General features: G+C 49.9%; 1 protein-coding gene across 4 annotated transcripts in view; it reads left to right on the top strand.

Annotated features, from left to right (window-relative positions):
• The window catches only part of Tmem131 (Transmembrane protein 131), a 219135-nt gene that overhangs the window by 51893 nt on the left and 157242 nt on the right, over positions 1-10000 (top strand). Inside the window, exon 1 of one of the 4 annotated variants that reach the window (XM_076185526.1) lies at positions 7057-7141. The exons of the other annotated variants lie outside the window; for them this stretch is intronic. The gene's annotated coding sequence lies outside the window, so the exon portion shown is untranslated. Of the gene's footprint in view, positions 1-7056; positions 7142-10000 lie in introns of those variants that run through there. 4 annotated transcript variants of the gene reach the window in all.

Genomic DNA, 10000 nt, shown 5'->3' with positions numbered 1-10000 from the left:
CGGCGCCGCAGGCTTGGCCTTCAAGGTGCTAGCGGCACCTCCCGTCCCTACCTTCCCCCCCACCCCCATTTCCATCGGGACGGGACGGGACGGGACGGGCGGAGTTTTCCGCATACCCAGGGTCGTAAAGACACAAGATCCACTGGAACGATCGCCCCCCCCCGGCTCCCGCCCCCTTCTCCTACTCCTCCTCCTCCTCCTCCGGCATTTAATTGTAATTGGATAGGATAGTGGTAGCAGTAGTGTTAGTTCATCTTCTGCCCTGTTTTCTTAACTGTAGCTTAATATAGTAAACACAAACAGCCTCGTTAGGGCCAGTAGGCCTGCTGTTGTGTTCCTCCTCCTCCTCCTCCTCCTCCTCCTTCTCCTCCTCTGCCCCCAGGCTGTTCCTCCAAGCGATGCCCTTTGCCGACGCGAGACCTTTTGGTCCCTGGGGAGGTCGTAGGACCCAAACAGTAAATATGACTTGGTTGAGCGCTTTCTGAATTAAGGGGAGGTTTGGCACGAGCCTGCAGAGGTTCTTTCCATCCCTCCCTCCATTACCTCCTCCTCTCCCTCTTTCCCTCCCCTTCTCTCTTTCCCTCATTCCCTCTCTCCCTTTCCCTCATTCCCTCTCTCCCTCTCCCCCTTTCCCCCCTTTCCTTGTATTTTCCTCTCCTACTCCCGCTCTTTTCCTAATCCCCCTTCTCCCTCTCCCCCTCTTTCTCTGTCCCTCTTTCCCTTTCCCCCTCTTTCCCTCTCCCCCTTATTTCCCTCCTTTTTCCCCTCTTTCCCCCTTCTTCCCCCTCCCTCACTTTCCCCCTCTTTCTCCTTACCCATTCTCCCCCCCTCCCGTTCTCTCCCCCTCTTTTCCTCTTCCCTTGTCCCGTTTTCTCCTTATGTCCTTCTCCCCCACTCCCGCTGTCTCCCTTGTTTGTTCCACCTATCACTCTCTCAGTGTCCCTCTTTCTTTCCCACAATCTCACTTTCAATCGCCCTGCGTCGCATCCCCTCTCATTTTAGCTCCATCTCTCTCTCTTTCTCTCCTTTCCCACTCTTTCTCTGACTCCCTTTCTCTCCCCTCTCTCCATCTCCATCTCCATCTCCCCCTCCTCTCTCCCTTCTTCTTCTTTCTCCCTCTCCCAACTCTCCCCCTCTCTCTCCCCATCTCTCTCCCCCCTCCCCACTCTCTTTCTCTCTCTCTCTCTATGTCTCTCTCCCTCCCTCCCTCCCTCCCTCCCTCCCTCCCTCCCTCTCCCATCTCTCTTCAATCTCTGTCTGGCAGCAGTACTCCTACCCTCCCCTTTCACTACTCCTTTCCATTCTCCTCTCTCCCCTTTTCTCTCTCCCTCGCTCCTCCCACTTCTCTTCCTCCCTCCCTCCCTACCAACTTCCTCTTCCCTCCCTCCCTCCCTCCCTCCCTTCCTCCCTTCGCCCTCCTCCCTCCTTTCTTCGTCGGCGATAATGGTACGGAGTAAGCAGAATTGGAAATGACTGTTTTTGGAGAAGACAGTATTTGCTCTTTTATTATGGTGATTGTGTTTATGGATGCGGCGATGGCCGTGATTTCAGTGGTAAAGGTTGTAACAGTGATGGCAATGGCTACGGTAGTAATGGTGTAGGTTTTGGTCGTGGTGGTGATGGTGGTAATGTAGCTACAAGTGAGCGGGATTGAGCGTGGCTGCTTTGTTGGGTGTAAGAGTTATTATGCAGGTGTCGTAGTCTTCGTCGTAGTTGTTGTTGTTGTGGTGGTGGTAGTTGTTGCTACAACAATCGTATGTTGTCCCTACTCCTATAGCTCGTATTGCAGATTTGCTTAGTATTGCTAAAGCTTTTACGTTGAACATTTATATCATTATTGTATAGGTTTCTCTTGTTCCTGTATTGCTGCGATGGTGCGATTTAATGCTTTATTGTTAAGATTTTTTCACTGACATTTCTGTATGCGTCATAAGGAACCATTATATTATATTTGGTTTCGTGTTTTGTGTCCGCGTTATTCAGAGTTGAAGATTCATTGCTGTGGTTGGCAACACGGCTCTGCTGTGGTTAGTGATGTTGCCACAGCCACAGCTGTTGCTCGTTTGTCAACCATAGTGGTTCAATGTGTCTTTCACTGTGTTTAATTTTGTATTCGCTGCTGTGATTGGTAATATTTGTGTTTATTGTATGTGGGTGTGTGCTTGGATGTGTTTTGTGTGGATGTATGTGTGTTTGGATGTGTTTGTGTGGATGTATGTATGTAGTATATGTTGATTGTGTGTATTTGTATGTAGTGTATATGTATGTATGTATGTATGTGTGTATACGAATATATGTGTATATATCCACAGTACGTGTGTGTTCGGAGGGGTAAATACAAGCTTAATGTACTGTTTCTCATAAGTTAAGGTTATTACCAGTAGGATTACTGGTGTCTTGGTGGGTGGACGCTTAGGTTTACTGTTGACACACACACACCCAACGCGCACACGCACACGCACACTCCCCTCCACCTCGGCCGCCGCGCTGGCGATGAAGTTTGGTGTTTGCGTCCGGCAGCAGAGTGGATAACGTTTTGCTAATAATGCGTTTTGTGGTTAAGTGACGTCAGCGCAATGCAGCGACGGCTTCTGCCGACTCTTCTGGTCCTTTGCCACTTGCCACTTGCCACCGCTTGTCCGCACGCATTTGGATGAACTCGGTGGGTACATGTAGTGTACAGGGTTTGAGGTGGCCCGGGATCGACTCGGCAGTAGACAAGTGTGGGTCGTAAGGAACGCGCTTCTGCCAGACGCAGCTGCAGTTTGGTTGGGCCTGGGTGCAGCTGGCAGAGGCGCGTCCTGTGTGCAATCGGATGCAGCAGCAGCAGCAGCAGCTTGGTCCCGCGCAGCTCTCTGTGGCGGGGGTTGGCGAGGTCTATCTCTCGCTCTCTCTCTCGCTCTCTCTCTCTCTCTCTCTCTCTCTCTCTCTCTCTCTCTCTCTCTCTCTCTCTCTCTCTCTCTCTCTCTCTCTCTCTCTCTCTCGCTCTCTCTCTCACTCTCTCTCTCTCTCCCTCTCGCTCCCTGCTGTGAATGAGAGTCGAGGTCGTGTATATATGTGTATATATATATATATATATATATATATATATATATATATATATATATATTGTGTGTGTGTGTGTGTATACACATTTTTTTTCTTTGAGTGATGATGCTGACAGTGTTTAAGAACTGATGGTGGAAGAAGATAGGTTCGTGATAAAGGAGGAGTTTGAAGAGGAAGAGGAAGTGGTCTTGGTGGTGTGCTTTGTTTCTCGTAACAAAATGTCTTTGATAATGCAGCAGAGAACCACCCTATAACATACATTAATTCAAGGTCTGAGAGTACATCATTCTTTTAGGCTTATCTTGCTTCTCGAATATCCTGTTTGTTGTTCTCGCTGCTGGCCGTGGGACATCGTCCTTCCGGCCGGTTTTGTCTTTGTTTTAAGTCTGATCCAGTTGGAACTCGCGCGAGCGGCTGTCGAGAGTATCATGTACATCTCGGAGGAAGTTGCCGAAGCTGCTGAGCTGTGGATGCCGAATACAGCTGCTGGTCCTGTTTTTATGCATGCATATATACCAGCGTTTCTCAACCAGGGTTCCCCGGAACCCTAAGGTTCCGCAAAAGGTCCCTAAGGGTTCCGCGAGAACAAGCTAATGCACCTTTGTTTTTTTATTTTATTTCATATACGTAATATAATTAAATACGCACTACATATTCTTGGCTATTGTAATAATGTAATGTAGACATCATCCTATCTAACCTATTATGATTAGAATAAAATGAGAAATACATGGTGTGTATATATATATATATAATATATATATATATATATATATATATATATATATATATATATATATTTTTTAGTTTTTTTGCGCATGGGTTCCTTGAGACATGCAATTTATTTTAAGGGTTACGCAAGTGTAAAAAGGTTGAGAAACGTAACGTTGATATACACATACATTCTTCTTGACCGCTACACGAGCGAAGGTCTGTGAAGGGGGTTGTATACATTAGTTGCTCGCTCGGTGAGGCCCGATGCGGTAGACAGTTCCGTCCACTGCGGCCACAGATGAAAATCTGATCGGTGGTCGGGGGTCGCGTCTTTGCGTTCTTTTCCCCCTTTCCTCTTGTCTTCCAATCTGACTCTGCGATTGTCTTCAAAGAAGGAGACAGCTTGGTGGATGGTGCGTCTCCGTCCTGCTCGGTCATCGGCCAGTGGTCCAATGACTGGGATCGATGTGACATGTTTTGAGATAGGACTTGAGGCTGTCTTTGAACCTCTTCAGAGGCGCTCCTGCATTGCTATGTTCAGAAGACATCTCGTCATGAGCTTGAGTACGCGGCAGTCCTCCAATATACACCTTTTGCGCCCATCATAGCTGAATCTTCCAGAAAGTGGGTTCGATGCTAGGGGCCTCCGGTTTCTTGAGGACCTGTCTACACTCGCTTGTACAGTCTGCCAAAGGCACTATCGCCAGTCTGCTGACAATTTCTTTGTCTAGCTTAGCATATGAAGAAATGGTGCATCTTAGATAAGTGAACTTGGTGGGTTGTTTTCAGTTTCTTCTCCTTCATGTAGATGTGGAGAGAATGAGACTCTTCATTAGGTGGATGTCGATGAAGCGCCTCGGTTTTCCTCGGGCTGAAGAAAGAGTCCGAAAAGCTGTGCGGCCTTTGCAAAGCAAGATATGTGCTGCAGGGATCTCTCCGCATGGGCAGCCAGAGCGGCATCGTCGGTGAACAGCATCCCTCGGATGAGCTGTTCCATTGTCTTTGTGTGTGCCTACAGGCGCCTCAGGTTAAACATGCTCCCCTCTGTTCGGTAACGGTTGTAGATGCCATCGTCGTCTACAGTTCGGCAGTGGCCTGTCGGAGCATCATACTGAAGAAGATACTGAAGAGAGTTGTTGCGAGAACGCAACCCTGCTTTACTCCATTAAAGGTAGAGAAGGGGTCCGAGAGGTCACTGCTAACTCTTACTTAGCCAAACTGATTTTCATGGAGATGAATGACCATACTCAGGAACTTCAGGGAACATCCTAGACGTTCCATGACTTGCCAAATTCCTTTCCTGTTTGCGGTGTCGGACGCTTTGGCCAGGTCCACAAAGGTGACGCACAGTCCTTTGTTTTGTCCTCAACGCTTATCCTGGAGTTGGCGGAGGACGAAAATCATGTCTGTGGTGATCCTGTTGGATCTTAAAACCACACTGGCTTTCTGGGAGGTGTTCCTTTGCGATGATAGTTGCTAGTCTATTCGGAAGGATCTGCGCAAATATTTTTCCAGTAGTGGAGAGCAAGGTTATTCCTGTTGTAGTTGGAGCAGTCTGACTTTTCACCCTGTGTACAGGGTGATGATCAATGCATCTCTTAGATCATGGGAAAACTTGCCTTGCTCTCAGCAGCAGGTGAAGAGTTCATGCAAGTTGATGTACATTTTTGGGCCCCCATATTTCTATATCTCTGCTGGTATGCCATCAACTCCTGGTGCTTTCCTATACATAGGCATATGCATACATACGTGCATACATGCATATATACATAGATTTATGCATATATGCATACATACGTGTATACATACGTGCTTACATACATATATTTATGCATACATGCATTATACATAGATTTATGCATACATACGTGCATACATATATACATACATATGTACATGTTTATATACATACAGTACATGGTATATAGTATATACATTTGGTCACCGCTTCCACACGTGGTACTCGGTCGTCCTTTGGTCTGCACACATCATTGGCGAGTTCTGGGCGTTTGACGTCGTTCTTCTGCGTCGAGGTGCTCCTCGTGGTCTCCGGTTTCAGTGGTGGGAGGGGTCGAGTCGTGTAGTGTGGCCGCGGACTGTGTGTGAGGGGTGAGGCGGGGGTGGGGGGATGCCCCTGTGAAGTGGCTCGGCACAGGTGTATGTTTTCTGGGTTTGGGGTTACAAGGTTCGGGGGAAGGGGAGTTGGGGGAGGGGGGGCGAGTGGGTGGGTTGGCTTACAGGGTACATGGGCGCGGGAGGAGTGTAGGTGTAGGTGTAGGGGTGGCTTGGCTTGGCACCTCTCGATGGAGAGTTGGCAAAAGTAAGTCGTGTTTGGTTAAGGAAGCGATGGTGTTGATTTGGCACTGGCTTTGGGGTGGGGGGTGGGGGGGTTGGCAAGCTGGGCTGATATTTTGGTTGGGTTCAGATGTTCAGCACCCTATCGACACAACGACGCAGTGTATGTGTTTTGTAAGGGCAGACGCCAAGTGATAGTATTGAGCAGAGGGCCGGGTCTTACGATTACTTATATGATTATTATTTGTTTGTTTTTATTTGTTTTGGTCGAGATTGACTGTTCCGATTTCACTCCCCAGCCGAATAAAGTCGCATGTCTTTTGGTACACCATCCAGACTGCACCACGCTCCCGAACGGGAGTCAGTGGTGAAGACACATACGGACATCGGGTTGTTCTGCCTGGAGCAGGGTCATCGCTGGTGACGGGCGAAGGTCCTTTGCTTGGGGAAGTGGAGCTTGAAGAGAGGAAAGAAGGAATCGTCTCTTGGGCCATCGAGATCGCTGGAGGGTGACGAAGGAGAATGCAGGTAGCGTCGTCGTCGTCGTCGTCGTCGTCGTCATCGTCGTCGCATTTTTCGGGTTAACGAAGAGTGAAGCAGTACAAAATCCTCCGCAAATGTCTTACCTTAATATGACACCCGTTCGTCTTTAGGATGAAATCTGTAAAGACATCAGTAACGAAATATTAGTGTTTCTTAGGGGAATAACCAGCGCTTACATCCTTGGCACAATATCGCGCCGAGGTTGGAGGCTGGGAGGTGGTGAAGGGGAAATTTAAGGGTGGTAGTAGACACTAAATGGTAATCAACATTCTTCTCAGAATGTAGCCGTAAATCGTAAAAAGAATACTACGTGTGTCTGGTCCGTAGGGGTGGCACCAAACTCCGCCGCCCCCCCCCCAAAAAAAAAAATGAAGGTGTGGGTGGAATGTTTTCTTTGGGGTTGATAATGATATTTGGCACTCGCGTCATCAGGCACTGGCACTGGATGTGGGGCCACGACCCTACCCGGGTGTTGACAGCGGCGCTCTGGTCTCGGGCTGTTGTGTATCCAAGCGACTTGTGAAGCTGGCCCCCGCAGATGGTACGCCCGTGATCAGAATAGCCTATATTGGCCGACAAGCGAACTATTCTCGGTTGTGAACTAAAGTATCTTTCATGTGTAGTTGTTCAAAAGGCCTTTCTCTTCTCCGGAATGCAGCTGCGGGGATAATAATGACTTTAGATATAATACGAGTTTCTTTGAATTAGTAGTTGTGTTAAAATGAAAGGGACTTGGAAAAGAATTTCTGTGGATGCTTCACAGTCTTGAGGTTGTGTTGGTAGAGTTAAACAGAGGAGCAGCGAGTCTACAGAACTTTAGAACTATGATTTATGTGGAGGGTTCAGTGTGACAAAACCCGTTGTTTACGTGACTTGTGCGTCGTAAGGGTTTAGATGCCCAGGGTTGAGACTGCGGAGCGCAGAACACGTGTATCGCCTTAACCCGTAGACTAGTGCCCCACTCCCACCCCCCGGGGTGGGGGTGGGGGTGGCTTTGTGGACCCTTGGGGTCTACTGAGGTCCCCGTGTTGGACCACAAACCAAAATCTAGTAGGGGTTAGTGGATACTTAGCGAATTTTATTCAGTTTTGAAGTGGTCTCTCATGGTGGCTAATGAACAGCATTGCATAAGGTATGGGATATATGAGAAGACAGGCGGGGACATCCACTCCCCCTGACATAGATCGATGCGGATATATTTATTTTTTTTTTCTTGGTGAATAGAATCGTGCGGGAGGAACTGGGTTGAAAAGGGAGCGGGTCCTGCTGCGCAGAAGGGTTGGTGGGAAGGTCGGAACTAGTTACGTGGTTATTTACTATTTGGGCGTTTGTTTATTGTTTGGGTGTTTGTTTATTGTTTTGTGTGTTTGTATGTTGTTTGGATCTGTGTATACTATTTGGGTGTATTTGTGTGTGTGTGTGTATGTTTACCTTGTTTCTTCCTCTCCAGACTCATTATAGACCGAATAGTCTGTGGGCATTCACAGCATGGTGGCCCTTACGATTCGTCATCGCAAAAACTTCGGGTTTTAATCGCCGGGACGAGATCGTACGGGGCCGAGGGAACGGGGGCGAAGAGCCTGCTGGACCCGCGAGCTTTGCGACGTCGAAGTGGTCAGCAGGGACCGGCTGGCCGGCAGGCGGCCTGACACGAGTGGCCGAGGCCGCAGCGCCCCCCCCCCCACCGAAAAAAAATAGCGGCTGCTCGGAGCCCCAACCCCCCAACCCCTGCCCCCTCCCACGTTGGACATCGGGCCCCAGGGGCGGGCGACCCCGCGAAGAGCTCTCGTGGTCGTCAGGGCCTCAGGGGTACGCGGCGCTGTGGTTCAGGGGGAAACGCAGGAGACGGGAATGGGGCAAAAGAGTAGGAGGAGGAGGATGGGAGATGGTCGTAGAGAGGAGGAAGTGAGGTTGGGAATGAAAAAATAGGCAATGTTAATTGCTATTGGGTGGAGAGAGAGAGAGAGAGAGAGAGAGAGAGAGAGAGAGAGAGAGAGAAAGAGAATGAATAGAGAAATTTGGGAAGTAAGGAAAATGTTCTGGGGCTAGGGATGAAGAGAGGAAGGTAGGGGGAGAGGATGGGAGGGAGGGAGGAGCCGAGTGAGTGAGTGAGTGAGTGAGGGTGGGTGGAGGGAGAGGCGGGGCTAGCTGGCTGGCTGGCTGGCTGGCTTGGCTGGCACGATGCCTGACCTTGAGGATGAACCACACGACCGACGACCAATTGCACGCGCTGGTGCCCCTCCCATTGCCCCATTGCCCCATCACCCGTGTGTACCCGCGTGCCGGGCCCTCGTAACCATACCCATAGCTCCCCATACATGTCAGCTTCGTGCCTCTCCACACGTTTCCGTGGACACATAATACTTTCGTCTTGCCCCTCGTTGTTCTTGGTCCCGTTGCCCCAGTGCCCCATTGCCCCATTGTCCTCTCCACGCGTACCTGCGTACTACATTATCGCAGGTACCCCTACGCCTAACCCCATTATCACAGGTCCCATTGTCCATATAACTACTGGGTCCCATCAGCCCCATTACCAGTGGCCCCCCTATTATCCCCTTTGGCAATGGGCCCCATTATCTCCATTGCCAGTGGACCCCATTATCCCCATTGCCAATGGACCCATTATCCCCATTTCCAATGGGCCTCATTATCACCACCGCCAATTAGGCCCCATTATCCCCATTGCCAATGGCCCCATTATCCCCATTTCCAATGGGCCTCATTATCACCACCGCCAATTAGGCCCCATTATCCCCATTGCCAGTGGGCTCCATTATCCCCACCGTCAGTGGGCCTCATTATCCCCATTGCCAATGGGCCCCATTATCCTTACCGCCAATGGACCCCATGATTCCCATTGCCATTGTGCCCCATTATCCCCATTGCCAATTGGGCCCCATTATCCCCATTGAGAATGGGCTCCGTTATTCCCATCGTCAATGGGTCCCATGATCCCCATTGCCATTGTGCCCCATTATCCCTATTGCCAAATGGGTCCATTATCCCCATTGCCAGTGGGCCCCGTTATTCCCATCATCAGTGGGTCCCATATCCCCATTGCCATTACGCCCCGTTATCCCCATTGCCACTGGGCCCCATTATCCTCATATCCACTGGATCCCATTATCCTCATATCCACTGGATCCCATTATCCCCATTGCCAAAGGGACATTATCCCTACAGCCAATGGAACCCATTATAGCCAATTTGGACCTGTTATCCTTACAGTCACGGGGCCCCATACCTTGCCCCCATCGCGCCGCCTGGCTCTGTCCTCGGAACGCCCCCCCCCCCATATTTCCCCTCCATGCTTTTCTTCGTTCGCCGTGTAGCCTCGAACCCGGGTCACGCGAGGCACGTCTGGTGTGACTGTTGCGGGCTCGCTTCACTTTTATGGTAT

Source organism: Oratosquilla oratoria, chromosome 1 (genome assembly GCF_046742065.1).
Source record: "Oratosquilla oratoria isolate Oo_2021 chromosome 1, ASM4674206v1, whole genome shotgun sequence".
Lineage (NCBI taxonomy): Eukaryota > Metazoa > Arthropoda > Malacostraca > Stomatopoda > Squillidae > Oratosquilla > Oratosquilla oratoria.
This window is presented reverse-complemented; position numbering and strand designations above follow the sequence as displayed.